At 34.9% G+C, this 24,365-nt stretch overlaps 1 protein-coding gene across 9 annotated transcripts in view; it reads right to left on the bottom strand.

Moving 5' to 3' along the window:
- The window catches only part of Stau2 (staufen double-stranded RNA binding protein 2), a 305,213-nt gene that overhangs the window by 186,539 nt on the left and 94,309 nt on the right, over positions 1-24,365 (bottom strand). The gene's annotated exons all lie outside the window — the stretch shown is intronic.

Genomic DNA, 24,365 nt, shown 5'->3' with positions numbered 1-24,365 from the left:
AGCAGGGATGAATTTAATATGATACAAAGTCAATGTAAGGAAGAAAAGAGAGTTATACCAATTTCAATTTTTAAATGATACATAGTAACTATGTGTAAAGATCAGATCAAGGTAACTGGAATATGCATTGCCTCAGACAGGTATCATTTCTTTGCACTGGGAACATTCAAAATTCTCCCTATTTTGAAATATTCAATTAGTTATTGTCAACCACAGTGACCCTATATAGAACATTAGAAGTTATTCATCCTATCCAACTGAACCTCATTAACCATCTGATCTCCATCCCTCCGTTTCTAACATCCTTTCCCAGATTGGGTAACTACTATTCTATTCTCCGAACTTCTTCAAGATCAAAGTTTTTAGTTTCCATATATAAGTCTTACTTATATGTTCTTACATATAGTATTTTTCATTCTGCCTGACTTATTTCACTTAATATAATGTCTTCCAGTTCCATCTATGTTGCTGCATATGAAGAATTTCATTCTTTTTATGGCTGAATAATATTCTATTGTATGCACATACCTTGTTTTCTTTATCCATACATCCATCAATGGATACCTTGATTGATCCAAACCTTGGCTACTGGGAATAGTACTGCAATAAGCATGGAAAGTGCAGCTGTCTAACATACTGTTTTCAATTCTTTTTGTATATATCCTGTAGTGGGATTGCTGGATCATATGGTAGTTCTACTTCTAGTTTTTCTGAGGAAACTTCATAATGTTTTCTATATGGCTGTACTAATTTACATTCCCACCAACAGTGTATGAGAGTTTTCCTTTCTCTATATCCTCATCAACATTTGTTAATTTTTGTCTTTTTGATAGCAGCCCTTCTAACTGGGGTAAAATAGGATCCCAGTGTGATTTTGATTTGCATTTCTCTGGTGATTAGTGATAGGGAGCAGAGTTTATGCCAAGTCATAGGGGGAAAGATAACAAAGTATATTTAAAGTGAAAAGTTTTAGCAAGTTTATATTTAATATGACTGAGTTAACAGAGTATAACTGGAAAGCTGCAATAATACAGGTAGGAGGGGATAAAGGAGACTAAAAGAAGAATAACTCTAGAAGAAATTAAGAAAAAAAAGGAATATTTGCAATACAACACATTAATTCAACAATTATTTATGGAGTATGTTCCACATGACAGGGGACTATGACAATGAACCAAAATATTATAGTGGAGAAAACAGGCAATAAATAAGATAAATATGTAGAATATCTAGAATGTTAGAGATAATGAAAGAAAAAGCAGGAAGGGTTCAAAAGTGTTGGGAGGTGAATTTTTAGTTAGGGTTGTCAAGGAAAGTTTCATCAAGAAACTAATGACATTGTCAAGACTTGAAATGAATGAGGAAGCAAACCATGAAGGTATCTGGGATACTGCATCAAGCAGAGAGAACACCAAGCACAAAGCCATGAAGCAGAAATGTGCCATGTACATTTAAATCACTCAAAGGAGGCATGTCTGGCTAGAGTTTAGGGAGTGAAGGAAGGAAAGCTAGGAAATGAGAAGTGGCAGATTGCACAGGGCCTTCCCTAGAAATTCTTTTAAGGTTCTGACTTTCACCATGAGTGAAATACTTAGCTATTCTGAACAGAAATAACTAACATAATCTGACTTTTATTCTGGAAGAATCATCTAATATGTTGAGGACAGACTGAAGGGGAAAAAATGGAGAAGCAGGGAGGTCTAATAGGAGGCTGCTGAGATAATCCAGGGAAAAATGATAGTGATCAGAAGTAGGTACAGCAGTGGATGTGATGAAAAGTCACTGGATTCTAGATGAATTTTAAAAGCCGAAACGGGTTTACCTAAGGACTAGATATGGAATATGAAATAAAAATAAAACATGACCTGTTCATTGAGACACAAAAGGAATGGATTTACTGAGACTGAGTATCAGTAGCTCTATTTTAGAAATGTTAAATTATTAGAACTATTAGACATACAAGAGGAGATATCAAGTGAACAATCAGATTTATGAGCCTGCGCTCTAGGAAAGAGATCTAATGTTGAAATAAAATGTGGAAATCATCAATACATAGATGTATTTAAAACTTTAATACAATGAGAATTCTGCTGGAGAGAGTGATAAGAGGGAGACCAAGGAAGCATAGTGCCCTTACTGAAAGCTAAATGGGAGGGGAAAGTTGGAAGGAGAGATTGATTTTATCTAGTGACAAACACAGGCTAAGAAATGTAATGATTGGGAAATATGACCTTTGAATTAAACAGTTCAGAAAATGAATAGGATTAATTTGGATGGACTGACAATGGTGAAAAGTCAAAAATTAATGTTGTCAAATGTTTGCTTCCAGGCTGGGAATGTCACTCAAGCGGTAGCGCGCTCGCCTGGCATGCGTGTGGCCCAGGTTCGATCCTCAGCACCACATACAAACAAAGATGTTGTGTCCGCCAAAAACTAAAAAATAAATATTAAAAAAAATTCTCTCTCTCTCAAAAAAAAAAAAGTTTGCTTCCAAACAAAGAGAAGCCCAATTGAGGCCATAATATTTTTTGTTGCTGTTTTACAAAACTAAGAATCAAACCCTGAGTCTTACAGCTATTAATCTATCAGTGAGCTGCATTCCAAACCCAAGAATCTATTATGTCTTAAATAATTACTAAACATCCATGTAGTGGTGTTCTATAGTCAAGCTGGGATAAATGGATAGAGCCAATAGTATAAAAATTCATTGGGCAGATGGAATTAATCAATGAACATTTAATGAAGGTAAAAGACTAGAAATGTAGATTGGTACTGAAGATGCAGATTAGTGAGGCAATAATTGAAACCAGGCCAGTGGATAAACACCTGGAAAGAGTAAGTGTAAAGGAACCAAAAAAGAGCCTTAGGCTGGGATCTGATTGATGTCTATGATCAAAGTGCAGGAGAAACAATAGATGGCAGTGAAGGAGATGAAAGAAAGTCAGAGTTAGAAAAGAAATCACAACATAATGTCAGAGAAAGGGATAATCAATAGTGTCAAATGGAATGGAGAAATCCAGAAAATCCAAAAAAGAAAAAGTTCCTATTTTAAACTCTTAAAATCAATTTTCTTGATGTACAGTTCTCTACTAATTTAAGATAAAGTATTTTAAATATATTTTATTATCAAGTCCTATGTTCTCACTTTTTAATTAGCAAATATAAAAAATTAAAGGAAGAAAAAATTCAATGAAAGTAAAAGTATTTTTAATGTCCAAAGACTAAAAAGCATTTAAAAACCACAATCTGCTTTGTTCTTTGATTACAATAACTAAATAGGGTACCAATATACACAAATTCCTATAACCTATTTTATTTTAGATCCCGTTAATATAGAAATCTAGAAAGGCTAATATGAAGATTGGAAATTATCTTTATATCCCACAAAGTTCAGTTTTCCCATCTTCACAAAATTTTATGCATATTTTAACTGGTTCTACAAAACCTTAAAACAGACAACCTAAAACCATAAATTTACTCCTGATCTGATCTTTCACCACAGAGCAAATATTTACAATTAATTATAAACTTCTGAAAATAGAGGTCCACAATAAGAATGCTAACAGACGTTTAACTATGATAGAGGGAGTGGGCGCCACTATAATCACTAAGGCCTGCTGACAATTACAAAACTCATTTGGGTTTGCCACAGAGACAAACAAAATTTCTGTTCATTATAACTTTACTGGAATATGATGTCATAACATATAACCATACTGAAACAATCTGCTGATTTTCTGACCAAAATATTAATTGCACATTAAAGAGCCCTTGGGGCCTCTTCCTTTTTGGTCATCAAATATGGCTCTATGCATATGCATGCGCATGTTGATATATATATGTACATATAAATTATATCATATAAATATCAGAGGGAAAATTAAGCATGTTGTATTTTTGACATTAAAAAGTAAAATATTCTAGCACTAACAACAGGAAATACCAAGACCAGACGCCTGACTTGTTTCATTCCAGTTTCATTTCATCCTCTTAACAATGATTCCTAATAATATACCCCACATGGCTTGAATACCTTACACATCACATCTCCTTACTGCATCATGACAATTAAGATTAACCAGAGCACCCTGATTAATGGTATCCAGATTGGATTATAAAATCGATGATTTCAAATGCTTCATCACACAGATGTGCTAGGACCTTGTGTCTAAATATTTATTTCCTTTGTTAAAGAAACACCAAAATTTATTAGCTCTAAAGTTGATATGCTCTATGTAATGGAGTTCTTTCTTCTATTTTTATTTTTTTAACTTGAAGTTGGTACTTAATAATAAGTGATTTCCTATTCCTACAAATCAGCATGTATTTAAACTACTTGGACACAGCTATTTTTGAATGATTATTCTCAATTAGAATTTTATGGTCAATGTTTAGATCCCCATAGTGCCTACAATCCAAAGATGACCCTTGGAAACCTCTTCCAGATTATTTAAGGGTCAAATGGTTTTTCCTCTCCACAGCCTCCAAAGTATGATCCCATTTTCATCAGAATCATCTTAGTGCTGGTTAAAAATGCAGATTTCTGTGCTCCAACCCTGATATGCTTAATTAGAGTCCTTGGGAACAGAATGAGAATCTTAAATTGCTGGTGACTGTGCACACCAACAATCTGAGAGCTACTGCTCCAGGTTAGCATTACATCCCACAAGATTAGGTGAATGGGCAATTGCTTCAAACGCTATTCAAATGGGGGCCACATGTATTCCTAATAGCATAATGGTTAGATCTTTCATATTTCTTTCTGATTTAATCCTCACAGCCATCTAGTGAGACAAGAGAGGCCCCAAGGTCACCTTGCGAAGTAACAAATCTCTACAGAGGTGTTGGGAATCAAATGCAACTAATTTCAGAGATTCAAGAAACTCTTAAGAATTTCCCCCAAATCTTTTACATTTATTAAACTGGCTATCTCCTTAGCTGGCCAGAGAATCTAATGCAAGAATTCTAAACAAAGGTCCACCAGTGAACTTCAGAGATATGTTACTGAGTGACTGAACTCTACAATGAATGCCTATGTCTCTAAGCATGTCAAGCCCAAAACAGACTCAACTGAGAGCTACAGAGTGAAAAGTCAGAATGAAGGGCACTATGTGCCACACTGCTTAATGGTCCAAATATACAAAGACTACTTACAAAGCCTTTTGACCATGCTACCTTGCTCTTTATCTACTGAAAGCCTTTCAAAAAAAAATAAACAAAACTGAACATAAAATGCTTTCCTTCTTTTCTTTAGATCCCTCAAAAGTCTTCATATTTGGTCTATCTTCAAGACAATATAACAATTAAAAAAAGATGTATATTTTAATGCTTTGAGTTAATACTTCACATTCCTTATATAGTCTTATTTTTTAAGTGAAGGGGAAATTTTATACTTATTTCTATTTGTTTGTTGTAACAACATTCTATACAATATATCCTTACCATCTTCCCTAATTTTACTCCATTTAATGCCCTGTTTCTCAACTCACTTTGTATTATCTTTCTAAACAAAATTAAAATCCCTTTGTCCTTCCTATCATCTTGTGACTGCTTTCTTCTTCAACATCTCCGCTTTCTTAAGTATCACTTTTACAAGGTGAGAAAGACATATTCCATATAACACTGAAACTTTTAAAAATTGAAAAATAATTACCTCATTTTATTTGATAGCATGACTCATAAATCTCAATACAGCTTAAATGTTCATATCTCCTCTACAGGTTTATGTCCTAAAATATATGAAAATGTTATCTTCTGATCTAATAGGGAGACGTTTTGGATTCTGTGTTTATTTCTAACACTGACTGAACACAGAAATGTTACTTAACCTTTCTATCCCAGTTTACTTATCTGTAAAATGTTTGCAGAATCTATTATTAAAGAATTCTAAAAGCCAAAACTTAGGATTTCAAATGACATGTTGATTATTTTGATTCTCTGTATACTCCTTGGCACTGCTAAGTCAAATTATTTCTCTTGCTACAGAAAAATAACAAGTTTTATCATAAAGCTATAAAGTAGTCCTTGGCACAATTTCAAACTTATATGTATATAATATGTCTATAGATATTTGGTTCTTTCTCTCTTCACATCTATAAATTTTGAAAATATATCTTTTATGGGATCTCAGCATTAATTCTTAAGGAATTTCAAATATTAGGAATGATGAAAACAGATTCACAGGTTAGCTAAAATTAAGTTTCAAAAAGGTTTAAGATTCTATCTGTTCAATCACTGTAACTATGTTTTAAATGCCTGGGGGGAAAAATTCAAAAAGACATGCACTAAAAACCAGGATACAGTGTTCTGAAGTGAAAGGTTATAAATGACATTCTCTTCTTTCATACTTTCAAGTTTTTGAAAATAATTGATTGCATGGGGTAAAAACAGAAGGAAGTGTTTAACTGAACCAAGTGTAGTCTCTTTCAAAACAAAGTAAATAGATCTGTGTTCAAGTTTAAATTTGATAAACTTGTGGAATGATTTATGGAATTTAGAATATGAGCCAAGAGAAAAAAGCACTTGTACTATGTCTCTGACACTATTACCACAATCAGGACAATATGGAAAATACAACATGTTATCAAAGAGCCTCAACACAAGACCACCTCCCTCAGTGCCACACTCAGATCCAGCATAAGCCTATTCTTGCCCCTTCCCTAAATATATATCTAGATAAATCATCAACACCATTATCATAATTGAGGCAAAAACAAAAAAAAGCACTTGCTGTGTGCCAGACACCACACTATGCTAAGCATTTAGATACTAATCTCACTCAATCCCCACGCAACTCCAACTTCATTTTACCGATGAAGAAATTGGAAAATACAGACATTAATTAACTTTTCCAAGGCCATCCAATCTGAGCCAGCATTTGAGCTCAAGGAGTTTCAGTTCAGAGCCATTCTCTTAACCTTTACACTGTGGTGCCTCTGAATTAACTGGATAGATGAGCACTATAAACTGCAGAAGTACTAACTATAAACTTTGGGGAAGTCGTCCTGGACTCAGATAGAATATCAAGACAACTTAAATCTGACTAGACTTCTGGCAGATTCTGAAGATCTCTGAAAGCCAAATGTAATATGTAGGACCTCAGTTACTAAAGGAAATTCTGGAAATACTACAAGTCTGGGAGACCAATTTAAGTGCAAAGATCTACTACCCCTCTGTTCATTCTTTGTCTTCTCTCATAAAGGCTCTACCTTTCTGAAGCCTGGACTTCAAAATTATATTTTTCCTATTTCTTTTCACAATTTAATTTACTTAATTATGTCAGTCTATACCTCCAAAAGAGAATTTGGGGAACAAAGGAAGAGAGAGCATGTGTGAGTATTTGTGCATATTTATAGTGTGTATGCATTTATAGTGTATACATTTTCTATTTTACAATGTTAAGAAAATATCAAATTACTTAAAACGCACTGAGTTTTCAAAATCAAGAATGGACTTTTTAAATGTCTTTTCAGCATCTGCATGGCAGTAATGATTTTTACCTTTCACCCCTTAATCAGGTGAATTTTAACCTATTTTCTAATACTGAAACAACTTTACATTCCTAGAATAAATTCTAGTTATTATGGTTACTCTTCTTTCAATGTACTGTCAAATTCCATTTGCCAATATTTTAATTAGGATTTTCCCACTGATATTCTATAATAATACTAATCTGAAGGTCTCCTTTCTTTGTTTTTTAAACTAACATTGTTGAATTAGATGTCAATGTTAACAGCCCCCAAACAATTCATTTCCTGTTGTACAAAGCTCCAGTCTCTCTGTGGAACCATCTAGGTTAGTTGCTTTACTTCAGAGTGGGTGGAGAAGACAGAAGTGGCTATTTGTGTGACTACTTATTCTATTATTTCTAAGGCAATTAAATCTCTTTTTTTCTTCCAAGGTCAGTTTGGTAATTTATGTTTTCCTGCAAAATCATCCAGTTCATTTGGGTTCTGAAACTATTTTTATCATAAGTTGACTAACACAGCGTTTTACAAGAATTTTTACTTCTTATGCAGCTATACTCCCGCCCACTAATTAGCAGTATGTATTTTTGCATATTTGAACTTAAAACCCATATTTACTTATTAGATTATGTATTTATGTGTTATACTTAAAACCCATATTTACTTACCTTATTAAATTACGTATTTACACATTCTACTGATTCTTCCTAAGAACAAAATATTAGAGTTTGAAAATATTTTCTATCATTCTTCTGTTTGCTATTTAAATATATATGCATTCAATTGGCTTCCTCTGACTTATTCTGTTATTCCTTTGGGTTGGATATTCAATTTCTTTTCTTGGTATCATTGAGATAGATACAAGATTAATGAATTTGCTTTCTTGTGGGCTTTCTGTTGTCCTTAAAGTCTTCAAGAGAGAATAGTGTGTTTCTGTACACAGTGCTTTTTAATTAAGGTTGGTAATGAAAACCCTTTTATAGTGAACCATCGGTGTGTCTATGAAACACCTTTGGGATATGCTGTTGTAGGCATTTTGTCATAGATAAGAGTCTATATGCTCTCTAGGTCACATTAATGTTTTTAAATCTTGAATGTAATAAAAATTTGCCTTTTAAGAAATGTAATTTAGGGCTGGGATGTAGCTCAGTGGCAAAGTGTCTGAAGGTCTCCCTTCTTTGTTTTTTACACTAACATTGTTAAATTAGTTTAAACTAGGTTCGACCCCCAGTTCCAAAGAAGACAAAAAAAAAAAGAACCCCACCAAAAAAAAAAAATGATTAAAAAAAAAGAAATGTAATTTTAAATTGTCTATTGAGTAATTCCTATAAATTGGAGTAAATAAAAGAGAAAAGATCTTTAAAGAAAGATCAACTGAATTTAAGTTCCAATTATTAGATTAATAACTGGACAAGAAGCTTTATGTTCTCTAAGACTCCTCAGTAACAAATGATCTTGTCTACATCAACTTTCTCAATCTTATTCAAGCAGCAAACCAGGTGGAAATTATTGTATTTTCTATGAAATAGCATTTCTATATATTTACTTAGGGACAATTTTCAAATAAATACATATATATGTACACACATACTCTGCACTTCAAAAATGTTTTTTTAAGAGAGACAGAGATAATTTTTTAATATTTATTTTTTAGTTTTCGGCAGACACAACATCTTTGTTTGTATGTGGTACTGGGGATCGAACCCGGGCCGCATGCATGCCAGGCGAGCGCGATACCACTTGAGACACATCCCCAGCCCCCACCTCAAAAATGTTTATAAAATGTTTTTAAAAATAAAATTTTAAGTTTTTAATATGTTTGCTAAATAATGCATGTTCCAAATCTAGTAACAGAATCCTAAGTATTAAGAAAACTATGGAAATTATGGTTTGTATTTTATTTGAGTTATAAGAATAATCCCATAATTAAATTCCATCTTTGGTTAAGGGTTCTCTGAAAATGTTCCTTGAAAATCACCAGTATAGAAAAAGTCTTTTCCAATAACAAAACAATTTATGAAACTGGTTCTAGAAAATATCTGAAATACTTCCGCTCTTCCATTATTTTAAGCCCATAAACATATTTTTCAGAAGTTTGTTAAGTATAAATACATAAGAAAAAATAAACAGATTATATTTTTAAAGGGGTTTTATACCTTTTCTTGGATACATTTCTTTTGTGATATCTAGAATACAAGATTCAAGTGGAAAATTATGTTTGTACTGGAATCTTCCAAGACCTCCAGAAATTGTTTGCTTTGTTACAATGTCCAACCCAGACATCTCCTCCAGTGCTTTCGCTGATCAAAATTAACTATCAACTTTGGATGTTTGCCCACTTCAAATACTCCCCAAAGTAACACAGAGACATTACATCAGCGGTATTGCAGAAAGATTAATGTGCTTTGTTTGGAGATACAAACAGTAATTATACTTACTCTTTACTTTTAGTATTTTGTCTCTTTCACCCAAATCTAAGTGAATCTGGTTGTACATCTGCATATAGTTTGATGATAACAAAAATGTGTAAGTTAACAGATATTCGAAGGAATATAAAAAATTTACTTGGCAGTTTCCCAGTTAATTGTTTTTACAGCTTGACTTCACCTTATGCATTAGCTGCATTCATAAAAAGGTTTACATAAAGCAAATATTTTCATACTAAATCCCATTTTCCCACTGTTGCTCAATATTAAATCCTGAGTTATATTTCTATAGGAAAATGCTGGCTCCAACACATAATAAAAACTGTAATTAAAAATTTTAACATGAATGCCAAGGAATAGGTACATTTAATAAATTATTTTGTAAAACATTTTATCCTCTCATCTGCAATAAAAATTAGCCTAATAGATAATCATTTTGTTTCATATTCTCACAATCATTCGAAGGAAATCTATGGTTTAAAATAAGAACTGCAGGGCTTTTAAAGTGACTTTACAGAAACTGAAAGTAGAAATACAATTTATTAGCTGGAAGTGCCACATGGAGATATGCTGTCAGATTTTAGGCAATCCAAGTAGTCTCTTATTACTGACAAAATCATTCAAGAGCCTTAGAATTTTCTGCTGTGATTGGCAATATACTTTGGTGGTTTCACTGCAATTCATACCAATTTATTGGAATAATACAGATCCTCTGGAGTCAACTCCATTGTCTGACTCAAAGTTTGCTTTTCAAAGACACAGGGAAGAAAGACTTGCTCAACTACCAGGATCCTTAAATGTAAAAGGCAACTTTTGCAATACCAATAGAATATCTGGGACCTTTGGGGAACTCTTACTCTTTTTTCAGCAGGGCGGGGGAGACCAGAAATTAAAACCAGTACTTAACCACTTAGCCACATCCCCAGCCCTTTTACTTTTTATTTTGAGACAGGTTCTCACTAAGTTGCTTAGGGTCTTGCTAAGTTGCTGAGGCTGGCTTTGAATCTGCAATCCTCCTGCCTCAACCTTCAGAGTCACTGGGATTAGAGGTGTATACTGTCACATCTGGCTGAAAACTCTCCTACTTTTAACTAATGGTATATTGAATTGGTGTTAAGCAATTTCATCTTAAATTAATTTTTTTAAAACTTATCTACACAAATACTATGTGAACTGCAATTATGTATACTGTCTTTTCCCTGCAGAAAAACAAGGCATATTTTTACACCAATATGTGAATTAATATGGATATTAAACTGAAAATCACCAAGTCCCCTTTATTTCTACCATGTACCCTGAGAGAAACACAAGGCAACAAGTAAGTGGTAAAAATATGACACTGATAACCAGTTTGACTACCACACATAGGAATAGTGTGATGTAATAGTGTGATAGCTTTGAAAGGCTATCGGTTCTGGCCTCTGATTATGATAGTTTATTCCTATTCACAATATGGATAAGATACTGCATTTTTGTCACACTGCAAATTCTCTTCTATGGGCATAATAGTTTTTGAGAATACTAGTCTGGAAATAAGTCTGTCATGTTATCTCAATACTCTCAAAGAGCAGATGTTTACATGAGCCAGCATAGGGAGTAGTAAAAGCAAGAGCTAGATTGGAGAGTCAATTCAGCCCTTTACCAGCTATAACCCTGGACAAGTTCAATACACTGTGCCAGAACACAGAAGGCTCAGGAAATCACAGTTGTTTGCCCTCTTTCCTTCTTGGTAACTAACCCTTCAGTCTTCTTAGACATTCCACAGTATTCCTGTGATGCCTCAGCACCTCTTGTGCTTTTTGTTATTGCCTGTAAGGAATAACCTTAGCCACTAGCTCCTCACAGAACACAGGGCCCATGTCACTAGTTCCATATTGTTTTGTCTGCTTGAGAGAGGTCCAAGAAGATTATAATCATGCCAGCAGTGTCTTCCATTTCATGTGCTCTGTAGAACACCCTGACAGTGCTAGTACCGTGCCAGGGAGCCTCACACCTCCCTAGGAACCCTGACATTTGGATCACTGGTGGTTCAGGAAATACCAAAGTACTTCAAAATACCAGTCACTGGGCAGAAGATACATTGATAAGTTCAGATATTGTAAAAAACACTAGAAACCAACTAAATACACCTCCAGAAGATTTTAATGTAAAATAATGAAGAATGTTGCTACAATTTTAAAAATTTTCTTTGTCTTATATCTTAAAAGGCACTAATTTACATACTTGGGGTGATGTTCCATAGACTGTTCCTTGACCTGTCAATCACAGTGTAGGAGTCTAGTAACTCATTTATCTTTGAAGAAGTGCATCTTGACCAGAGAACGTGAGAATGTCAACAAGTCATAAGGAAATAAAGAAGGCGAGTAGGTCAAGGTCCTGGTAACTTAAGCCAAGAAAAAGCCTGGGAAATTAGTGAATAATAAGCTCCCAGGAAACTCAAACTGAGAAAAGCAGTAAGCCATGAGGAAAATAATACCTGAGATGATTAAATATATAGCTCAAACATTACTGCCTAAGAACCTAAATCTTACCCACAAGTAAAAGAGAATAGACAAACCACTGAAACTGCTTATTTTCATCTCAATGAGAGATGGAGAGATAAGAAAGAGAAAGAAAAGTCATGCAAGAGAACAGGGAAAAAATTAACTGATGTTACTAGGTATGCTATTAACATTATTTCATTATAGTGCATTAGAAATATAATTAATAAAAGCCAACATAAAGAACTGATTTGGATTTAGGAAAGATTAGAACAAAAAATAATATTATTTTTGTTTTAAAGTGGAGACAAAACTAATAATTTCAACACAATAAAAAAAATGTCTTGCTGCCATTATTGATTTAGAGAAAGGTTTCCATATGTTCTTAAAAAGACAGGATGTTGAGTGAAACCAATGAGTCATTCAAACCCAGTGTGTATAAGGTTTCTTAAGTATCTGAGGAAGCAACATGGAAAATTCAGAAAAGTAAGAATGCGTGCATGTTAAGTAAAATTTACTTATTTTTCTTTTGTTATTTTTCTGAAAAAAATCAACAACAACAACAAAAATAGACTTGCAAATAGACCATAAATCCTTATTTGCAGAGGACAATACTTATTGTGAAAGTTGGAAAGAAACTTACAATACAATCTGAGATTAACACTCAGAATGCCAAAGCACAAGCATGATCAAAACTGACAGGAGTATGACCATGGTGATCTCTCAGGAAGCTAAATTACCTCAGTTATGCATAAGAAATTCTGGCCAGAAACTGAACACCTAAGAGCTGGCAAGCTTATGATGAAGTTAAATAGATGAGAGCTAAACTTATAATCTTATTTGTCACTTGAATCTTGTTTTATCAAAATGTAATTTTAAGAAAATCAAAATAAGCATATCCTTCTATTTCTCGAATTTAAGCAGGACTCCCCTACAAATGCTTGAGTACTGTAGTCAGTACTTTGAGCAGTAAGACATACTGCTCAATGATGGGAAAATTTTACTGTAAATGATTCACGTGCTATTCCAGGGGTAGTGTTCTAGGAAGGCTGCAAGGGAAACAGATTTCTGCTGGTTCACAGTACTAGTGTCTAGTGTCTACCATGACATCCAGCACTTAAAAGAGTCCAATTAATACCCATGAGATGAGAGAGTAATCATAGCTAACACTAAGTGGTTTTGTAGAGGCCAGCACTATGTACTCAGTAACTCACTCAATCACCACAATAGCCTTCTGAGGTAAGTACTATTATTACTTCTACTTTATAGTTAAGAAAAATGAAGAACAGAAAGATTAGGTAACCTGGAATAAGTGGAGCCAGCTTTCAACAAAGGTAGACTGACTTCATGGACCTCCTTGTCCCCATCACTACTCAATTCGCCTCTCAAGGTGAGAATGAATGATGGTGAGGAAGAAATATGGACTTGCAAGGGACAGACTTTCAGCTATGTAGGATAAAACAAATCATGCCCCACAGAAGGGCAAGTTCGAAGTGAAAGAAGCATGTGGGATCTGGCTAGGAAAGTGCTGCGGGTGGACCCACTTAGTTGTGACAGGGGCGCCAAGTACTTCCCAACATCAGCATGATCTGTCCCTTGAGGCAGCTGCTTTCATTTTTGTTTATACAATGGAAGGGACATGAGGAGCTTTAAGAAGTACTGACTACAAATCAGTAGGAAAACATTATCAAATCAACAGAAAAAGAAGCAAAGGTTATTCATTCACAGTTCACAGAAAAGGAAATATAAATGATGACTATACATGAATGCTAAAATGTTCAACCTCATTCATAATTAAAGAAATGCAAATCAAAATGCCAAAGAAGTATCATTTTTTTTTTTACCTAATAATATTGGCCAAAAAATTACCCTCTCAAACATTCAAAAAAGTCTTGTGTTTAGTCTGGAATACTGTAATAACTTCTCAGTGTTCTCAGTTGCCAGAGTGGTCCATTCAAAATTTAAGTCAGATCAGGTAACTGCTGAAAACCTATAATGGTTCCGCACTGCACTCAGGAAAAGCTAATATTCTTAGAGGCCCACAAAGCCTTACATAAACCTTGTTCCAGCCACATCTCTGACCTTCTCACAGGATTCATCACTTATCCCACTCTAACTACGTTCCTACTCTCAAACTTACCAGACACCCTGGGGCCTTTATAACATCTGACTTCTTGTTTCTGCCCAAACATCCTCACTCTCTCTGCTCCTTAAAAGTCTTTGTTCAGATCTCACCTTCTCAATAAGACCTATTTAAAATTATAATCCCCTTTACTCTGCTCTACTTTTCTATTATCCACAGCACTTTTCATTTTCTAATCTATCATGTTGTTATTATATAACATACTACATCTTGTTATATTTACATACTCATCTACATATTTATTATATTTATGTTTTACTGTTTGAATAGAATATAACCTTCAATGATGGCAGGAATATCTATTTATTGGTGTGCCTAGAAGAATGTTTCTCATGTGGCTAAAATGAATGCATAATGTACAGCAAAACGTTTGAAACAACTAAATGTCCATGAATATAGGACTGGTTAAATAAATTATGGAGCAATCACACAGAGGGATATTAAACAATTCTTTAAAAATTTTAAACAGTTCTTCAAAAAATGAAGCAGAAATCCTATTTCCAGTGTGGGCAAATAAGCTGATTAGACCAATTCTCCTGAAGGACACTATAAATGCTGAACAAAATATAGTAATCATCCAAAGGCATTAAAAAGTAAATAGAACAGGCAAGACACTGAAGGAGAGTTAACATCTGGAAAAGAGAACAACATAAAATGAGTGTCTGTATGTCTGTTTCTTTCTCCCCCCACCCACCCACCCTCATCAGCTTTAACTTGAAGGCAGGCTCCATCCTGTTCCATGCTCACATAGAAATGCCACTAGAGAGTATATAGTCTCACTGGCTTGACGATCTAGAGATAGGAGCTCTAGGCAACAATAACTACTTGAATATGAAGGGGGAATCCTAGAAATAAGAGATTAGAGAGGGGGAGCCCCATGTTCTGTAGACAAAACTGCACCAAATCTCTATCTGACCCCTGAACCATACAATCATGGGAAAGATTCAGAGAAACTCAGTTAAGATATTGAAATCTGAGCTATTGTACAGAGTAGAAGAAAACAGTTTTGTTGGAAGACTGCAGCAAAACTAACTGCCTACTTAAAAAATTATTACACTTCAGAGGCACATAACAGAATGAAGTTTCTATGACATCTAATTAGCAATATTGAAAATACAAACCAAAATTACACAATATATGAAGAAGAAAAAAGATAACAGAAACCAACATTGAAGTGGACTCAGAGGTCAGAACTAGCAGAAAAAGTTACACTGTACTCAAAAAGACAAAAGAAAGTATGCTTTAATTGAATAAATTAGTTGTAGAACAGTAACTATAAAAAAGATCAAATGGAAATTATAGAACATTATACTCAAATTTAAAATTCATTAGGTAAACATAATAGCAGAAAGGAGATGACATATGGCTCAAGATTAATTAACAGAAATTATGTGGGGAAATTAAGTGAGGGTATGGGGCAAAAGGTATATTCAAAAAACTAAAGAGAAGGAAGAGACTGAAAAACAAAATGATTCAAGACTTATGGACCTGTTAAGGTCTGACAGACAAAATGGCCACATTACCAAAAGCATTATAGAGATTTAATGTAATTCCCATCAAAACACCAATGATATTCTTCACAGAACTAAAAAAAAAAAAAGTCCTAAAATTCATATGGAAGAATAGAAGACTCAGAATAGTCAAAGCAATACTCAGCAAGAACAACAACACTAGAAGCATCACAATACCTGATCTCAAATTATACGACAGAGCTATAGTAACAAAAACAGCATGTGTTAGCATCAAATACCAATGGAATAAACACCAATGGAATAGAAGACAGAGACAAACTCAAATACATACAAATCATCAGATACTTGACAAAGGTACAAAAAATGCTAGAGAAAAGACAGTCCTTTTAACAAATGGTGCTGGGAAAATGAGAATTCCATATGTAAAAGAATGAAACCAGATTCCAATCTTTTATGGTCCACAAAAGTCAACTCCAAATGGATCAAAGACCTAGGAATTAGACTAGAAACTCTGCAACTGCTAGGGGGGAAAAAAGGCTCAACATTCCAACATATTGGTATTGTTGAAAGTTAACAAGACCGCTAAATTTAAGAAACAAAACCAAGAATTAATAAGTGCAATGACATCAAATTAAAAAGCATCTGTACAGCAAAGAAAATGGAGGTAAAGAGAGAACCTACAGAAAGGGAGAAAATCTTTGCCAGCTACTCTTCCAAAAGGGATTAATATATAGAATATATAAACAACTCAAAAGTACCAAAAAACCCAAATAACCCAATCAATGAATGGGAAAATAAAGACATTTCCAAAAGAAGAAATACAAATGATCAACAGTGGAATAAGATCAGAATTTGTGAATACTTAGAAAGTCAAGGGTCATATATTTTCTCTCCTATGTGGGAGCTAGAGAGAAAACAGAGGAAAAAAGAGATTTCATGAAAATAGAAGAGATCCATACAGGAGAGAATGGAGGCCAGAGGGAAGGAGGAAGAGAAACAAGAGATACTGGGCAATGAAACTGACCAAATTCTCTTATGTGTATGTACAATGAATCCCACTTTTCTGTACAATTTTAATGTACTCATAAAAAAATTCTTCAGTTGTGGAAACTGTCTGTTTCCATGTTATTTGAAGGGAGGACATGATTCTTTCAAAGTTTCATTAGAGCTAACAAGGCTCTACTGCTAAATAATCTAGAAGAGAAATGGGACGGAAAATAAAACACATGGAAGCCTAGCAATATTCAGCTAGTTTTTTCTCATAAAAAGATAGGGAAAGGGGCTGAGATTGTGGCTCAGCGGTAGAGCGTTCGCCTAGCACGGGTGGGACCCAGGTTCGATACTCAGCACCACATAAAAATAAAGGCATTGTGTTGTATTCATCTACACCTAAAAAAAAGGCGGGGGGAGAAGAGAAGTTCAGAGGATGAGACAAAGGGGAATGACAGCAAAGGAGGGAAGATAGGACCCAAACAATGAAAGACAGTGGAAAAAAATCTCACATAACTTTCCTATATACATATATGAATCCACCACAATGAATCCCACCACAGTATACATCCATAAGACTGAGCCCCTAATTAAAATAAGATATATTCACGCATGTATAATTTTATCAAAATAGACTCTACTGCCATGTATAACTAAAAAAAAATAAATTAAAATAAGACACTATTAATAGTAAAATGTTATTGAACTAAACTTGGTAACTATTCTTGTCCTCTTCAACCCTCTCAGATCACTCAGGATGAGAATAAATTTCTATATCACAACTGAAACTAAAAATTGCCTTTAAAAAGTCATGCTTAAACCAAATATGGTAGCATACACCTATAATCCCAGCTACCTGGGAAGCTGAGACAGGAGAATCATTTGTTGAAGCTCAGATTGAGCAATTTAGCAAAAGCCTAGGAATGTAGCTCAGTGGTAGAGTGCTTTCTTAGTATTCACAAGCCCCTGGGTTCAATCCCCAATGCTGCAAAAAAAAAAAAAGTAAAATTAAAAAAGACCATGTTTAACACCTTAGAGTTACCTACATATTTAAATATACCTCTTTAAAACTTAACATTAAAGTTCAAGAAGATAGCAATAATTTCATTATCCTTGCTCTGGTTTGATAATGTTTTCTCCTCTCCCAAACCATGAAATTTATAAAAAGAAATAATTCATTTTCAAAATTATTCAAATTTTGAAAACAAAAATTTAACCAATTCTTAAAAGCCAATGAACAAGCTATTAAGCAGAATATATAATAAATACTTAAGATTGTGTAAAATTAAAATTCAAATCAAAGAGATAAAGTATACTAAGAATATTTATTCCAGTTGTGTTAAAAAAAAAAAAAACAATAGCTGGACATGATGGAGCATGCCTATAATCCCAGCAGCTTGGGAGGCTGAGACAGGAAGATTGCAAATTCAAAGCCAGCCTCAGCAACTTAGCAAGACCCTGTCTCTAAATAAAATATATAAAAAGGGATGGGAATGTGGCTCAATAGTTAAGTGCCCCTTCATTCAATCCCTAGTACCCACCCAAGAAAATTTTTAATTCAACTAACTCTACTAATAGAATCATTTTCAATAATTACTTTTAAAAATGACTATCATAGTCAACTTCAAATATATCAATTTTCTCCATAAATCACTTATATGGGGAAAATACAAAATTATTCAAAATTTGTTTATTCTATAAAGAAATAGTTATCAAATCCAAGTGCTTCCTATCACAATATGACATCATATACTGTTTATTGATCAATAGGAAAAAGGAAGAAATGAAATACAATCTACCAGAAAATAGAGAAGACTAGAACTACTGAGGACAAATTCATGGAAATTATTAGAAGACAATAATTTGGAGCATTGGTTGTATATAAAACAGTTCCCTTTACCTCATAAACCCATCAAATAACCCAATAAACTCCATCATGCACTAATATAAGCCAGGGGCAGCAAATTTTCTCAAGAGTCAGATGGTAAGCATTTTGGCCTCTGCAGGCCTACTGGTACTAGCACACCTGCCTAACACTGCTTCTGTAGTGTGAGGGAAGTCACAACATAAATGAGTGCAGCTCTATGCCAGTCGATCTTTATCAAAGGATACTGCAATCTGAATTTCATACAATCTTCACATATCACAAAATATCATATGTCTGTTTTTTTTAATAATTTAAAAATGTACAATCTCAAATTATAAGTGCTTTATACAAAAAAAGGTAATCCTGGCTTGACCTGAGAACCAATCCCCAATCTAAAAACACATGAGAAGTGGCCACTAGAAACACTTTCCAAACTCTCTTTTTAATAGAACATACATAATATTGCATTTTATATGCCATTATTTTTCTCATATATTAAGTTCTAAGATACCATTATCTGCCAAAACTATGACTATACCAAAGCTAGAAAACCTAAAATGAAGTATTCTTAATACATTTTTAATATTTCAAAGTCACAAAAAAGAGGCAATAAAAAGACAGAAAAGTGTTATTTAATTACACATTCCTAGGTCATAAATTTCACATAGAATTAAAATCACTCTATGTAGTATTTGCCCATTGAGTTATAAGAAGTTATTAGTCACATGTGCCAAATTTAGAAGTTCATTAATCCCAAATGTAATATACTATTAAAATACAGTCACAAGAATCCTAGCATTTTCATAGTTAATGCTGTTTTATATGGTAATATTGAAACATATTAGAAAAATCAAAGGAAAGATCATGAAAACTGATCTAGTTAAGATCTTCAGAAAATAATGGAAACCAGCATTTCCTAAAGTTTGCTCAGTATCCAAAGTTGATTCATTAATATAACAGGATCCATGGCCTATTGAATCTGGGAAGTGCTATACATCGTATGTAGTTCTAGAAGATTCATAATGTACATAAGTATATCATAAGTACTGAGAAGTCCTGCAGTGAAAAAAATCCACTGTTATAACCCAGCACCATCCAAATGTACTCAGTTAATTACTTTCATTGGTACAATACTTATTAATATCCCCAAATCCTAAAATTCCTTAAAACACATTTTTAAAAATTTTCTAAACTCTTAATAGATTAGATAAACATCAAACACAATGAAACTTTTTCTAATCTCTAACGGAGATTAAATAAAATCCCTCAGGTTGAAAATTTTTAAATACCATGAGACTATTTATAAGTAGTAAAACTTTATAAAATTTTATAAACCTTTATAAACAACCTTATAAAAGTTACTCAAATATTAAGTTCAGATTTATAAACCAAATTCTTGGGACTAATGCATTCTTTTATGTCCCCACAACACTATGACTTTTCTATTTCAGAGCAATTATCTTTGGGTTGAAATTATCTCTCTAGCCTTTGAGACTTACTCTTTAAGTAAAAGACAGAACCATGCCCTATTACTCCTGGCTCCTTCAATCCCTAGCACAGTGTGTGAGTCATAAAATGTTTTTGTTTTGCTCCTCTTCTGTCTCCTATTTGATCTACCCAAAACTACCCATGCCCTTTTCCTATTGCTCCTGTATGCAAATGTGCTCAGTTTTCCACCTACTTAAAAATGTTCATCCCCCACTGCTCTGAACATGAAGACCAAATTTCATAGAAAAGCCCTGAAATTCTGCCTCCCCTCTCCAGTTTCATATTCTTGCTTAATCTGCTCTAGCCATATAAGGTTAGCAGAGGTCATACTAAGTGGTACCGTGAAGAAAGCAGGGCAGAAAGCTGAGGCTGTCGGGGTGTGGTGAGGTGGGGTATAATTTTAACTAGGGTCGCCATAAAAGGCTAAACTGAAAAGGTTGTATGAGACCCCAATAAGTGAGAGAAAAAAGAAAATAACTCAAAAAAAAAAAAAAGTATGCCTGATATTTTAGAAAGTGTAACCAACTACAATAGAATGGTGGAAGGAGTAAATGAGGTCAGAGAAATAATGAGGTTAGGAACAGTGGGGCCTTATCCAGTATTGTACATGGAGACAAAAACCACATTTGCCTCTCTAATTTAGATCTTCCCCTGAGGTCTGTCTCCTATATTGATCACATACTTGACAATTCCTCTTGGATGTCTTACAGGCATGTCTATGCCAGAAGTTTTAAATGCACTCCAAATCTGTTTATTCTTCATTCTTTCCTACCTCAGTAAATAGCAGTGACAAAACTAAGAAATCAGAAGAGTTTCTCAAACTAGAAAAGACATGAAATTCCAATTAAACATTCCCCAAAGTAGGCAGCTAAATCCCTTTATCAGTTTAGAAAACATGGTGGAGAGCCTAATCCCAAATATGTACCACTCCCCTAAATATTACTATGTATATATTACATATATACAGGAAGAAAATCACTTGGATATGACTTCCACAAGAGGGAATTAATATTCCGGAAGGAACACAGGCGACATGAACTTAAAACAATGACACTGGTGTCCTCTGAAATGCCAAAAGTACATCTAAGACAAAATGGTTCACATATTTACAGTTTAGGCCTAATAGCAGCTTCAAACTAAGAGACAGCAATCACAGAGGAAGAACTCCATATGGCCTTTGACAATACAAATTTAAAAGTGGGAGATCCAGTGAGGATCAATGTCTCAAACAGCAATACTTTTATTCTTCCTAAAAAAAGATGGTAATTACAGACTAGGAACTACTGAAAACTTCCCCAGGTTTGTTATTTGTGCTGCTATCTCTTATTTCATGATAACAAACTCAACACAAAAGTTTACAATAAATTATGGTCTATTACTACAGTGGAATATAAAGCAAATTTATTAAATAGAGGTGTATTTAACTACATGGAAATTCTTATAAGACATTTTGAAGTGAAATGGGAATATATGATTTGCACACATCTATATAACATATAAAATCTTAGCATAGTACCTCTGGGACATGAGATTATAGATAATTCTTTAAATAAAAAATGTATATGGGGCTGGGCACAGTGGTGCGCGCCTGTAATCCCAGCTTCTTGGGAGGCTGAGACAGTAGGATTGTGAGTACAAAGACAGCCTCAGCAAAAAGTGAGGTGCTGGCAGACAACACGGCCACAGAAGCCATTGTCAGTGCCTGGAGGTCTTTTCTGGGCATAGGGTCCTGGCTACCTCCCATGCTACTTCCAAGGTCACTGTCGCTGAATGTAGGTCTCTTGTCCAATCAGTTGCCACCTATGTTGCTGCCGCCTACACTGCTAAGGCCACTGCAGCTGCCTCTGAGGCAGCTGCTACCACCCCAAGGTCACCTGGAGGACTTCTTTCTGGGTGCTGCTGCCCTTGCAACCACCTGTTGATGTCACAAAAGACACCACTGCTCTGGACAAAACTGATGCTGACACTGCTGCTAACCCCTAGAGATCACCTGGTGACGCCGCCCCCACAGCCACAGCTACAGTTGCAGCCGCTGCTTCAGCCCCACTGCCTGCTGCCAACAACCACAGCCACTACCGCTGTTACCATCGCCTAGAGGACTGCTGCAGGAGAGACTCCAGGTTTGGGTGCGTGTGACTGCACCCATTTGGGGAACACCAGCCAGGGCCTGGGGGCCAGGTGCCAGGAAGTTTACCACCACAAGAGCCTAGGGACTCCGTCCAAGACCTGAAGGTCCAGCGTGGGGGTGCCTGTGGGTTTGGAGGAGCCTGGGGTCTTCCTGCTGAGAGTGCTGGTGGCCCTTGTCTTGCTGCTGCATCTCGGGGTTGCTCCTTTGCATGAGGGTATCCCTGGTGGTCTTTCTGCATGTAGGAGCAGCACTGAGATCTCGGGACTGCAGCGTAGCCCAGCCTGAGGTATCTGAAGCTCAGATGGGTGGGATAGAGACTGGGTTTGAAAGGGCTGATCTGGGTTTGGTGATCCCAAGAGATGTCAGAGACAGGGCTAAGAAACTGTTGAACACTGACAGAGGCAGTTCGACTTTCCAGCAAGACTTATTTTTCAATTCACCAATATCTCTACCATATTTGGAACAGGGTGTTTTTATATCAGTGTGTGGAGCACAATGACATATGAATGGTGTTTTGCATTTTTGTTGCATTCTTTTTTTTAAATTTTAATATTTATTTGTATGTGGTGCTGAGGATCGAACCCGGGCCGCACGCATGCCAGGTGAGCGCACTACCGCTTGAGCCACATCCCCAGCCCTGTTGTATTCTTATGTCTTTGTTTTCTCTTTATTCGTATTCTTCCCCTGTAGTGTGTTTTCTTGGATTTTCTTTCCAACTTTTCTCCAACCAACAGCCAATCTTATCAACTAGTCTTCCACTCTTCCTGTGAATTTTTGCTTCTAGCTTCTCTCTTTCTCCCTCACGAACGTAGTATACTATGCTACTTCTGTTCTCTTGTCCACCATTTGGAATTGTAAACCGTTTTAAAATTTTTCTGTTTTACTATAGTTATTAAACTCATCATTTTGGTTTAATGTGAGAAAGCAGTAGATGTCTTAGTGGAAGCTATTAGATTTAAGGCTAGATATTGTGTACATTGGATGCTGTTGATATTAGTCTCACTATTACAGGCAAGGTGTTGGAAACCTTCAGGGACACTTTAGGTCTACAGGGTAAAATTTGTGCTGCCTTAGATCTATATTTCTAGATAGGAAAACACAAACAACATGAAAAAACAAAGGAATACAGCGACCCAAACAAACCAAGAAGCTTCATCAACAAAAGCCACTGATAACACAGTAGAAGAAATGTCCAAGAAGGAGTTCAGAATGTACATAGTTCAATTGATCTGTGAAGGATGGTATAAGAAGTTAAAAAACACAGGAAGTGAAAGATCACTTCAATAAAAAAAAGTTAAAGATTATTTTAAAAAAGCAGAAATCCTCAAAATGAAGAAATCAATAAACTAAATTATAAATTCAACAGAATAGACCATTTAAAAGACAAAAACCGGGGCTGGGGATGTGGCTCAAGTGGTAGCGCACTCGCCTGGCGTTCGTGCAGCCCGGGTTCGATCCTCAGCACCACATACCAACAAAGATGTTGTGTCTGCCGAGAACTAAAAAATAAATATTAAAAATTCATTCTCTCTCTCTCTCTCTCTCTCTCTCTCTCTCTCTCTCTCTCTCTTTCTCTCCTCTCTCACTCTCTCTTTAAAAAAAAAAAAAAGACAAAAACCTCAGACAATGAAGACAAAATCTATAATCTTGAAAGTAGAATTGACTATGCAGAGAAGATGGTAAGAAAATATGAGCAGAACAACCAAGAACTATGAGATAACATGAAAAGACCAAATTTAAGAGTTATTGGAATAGATGAAGGAGCAGAGATACAAACCAAAGGAATGCACAATCTTTTCAATGATATAATAGCAGAAAATTTCCCAAACCTAAAGAATGGGATGGAAAATAAAATGCAAGAGGTTTACAGGATGCCAAATGTACAAAATTACAGCAGACCCACAC

Source organism: Urocitellus parryii, chromosome 7, assembly GCF_045843805.1.
Source record: "Urocitellus parryii isolate mUroPar1 chromosome 7, mUroPar1.hap1, whole genome shotgun sequence".
NCBI classification, from domain to species: domain Eukaryota; kingdom Metazoa; phylum Chordata; class Mammalia; order Rodentia; family Sciuridae; genus Urocitellus; species Urocitellus parryii.
Note: the sequence above shows the minus strand (reverse complement) of the source record. Positions and strands in the feature narration are given on the sequence as shown.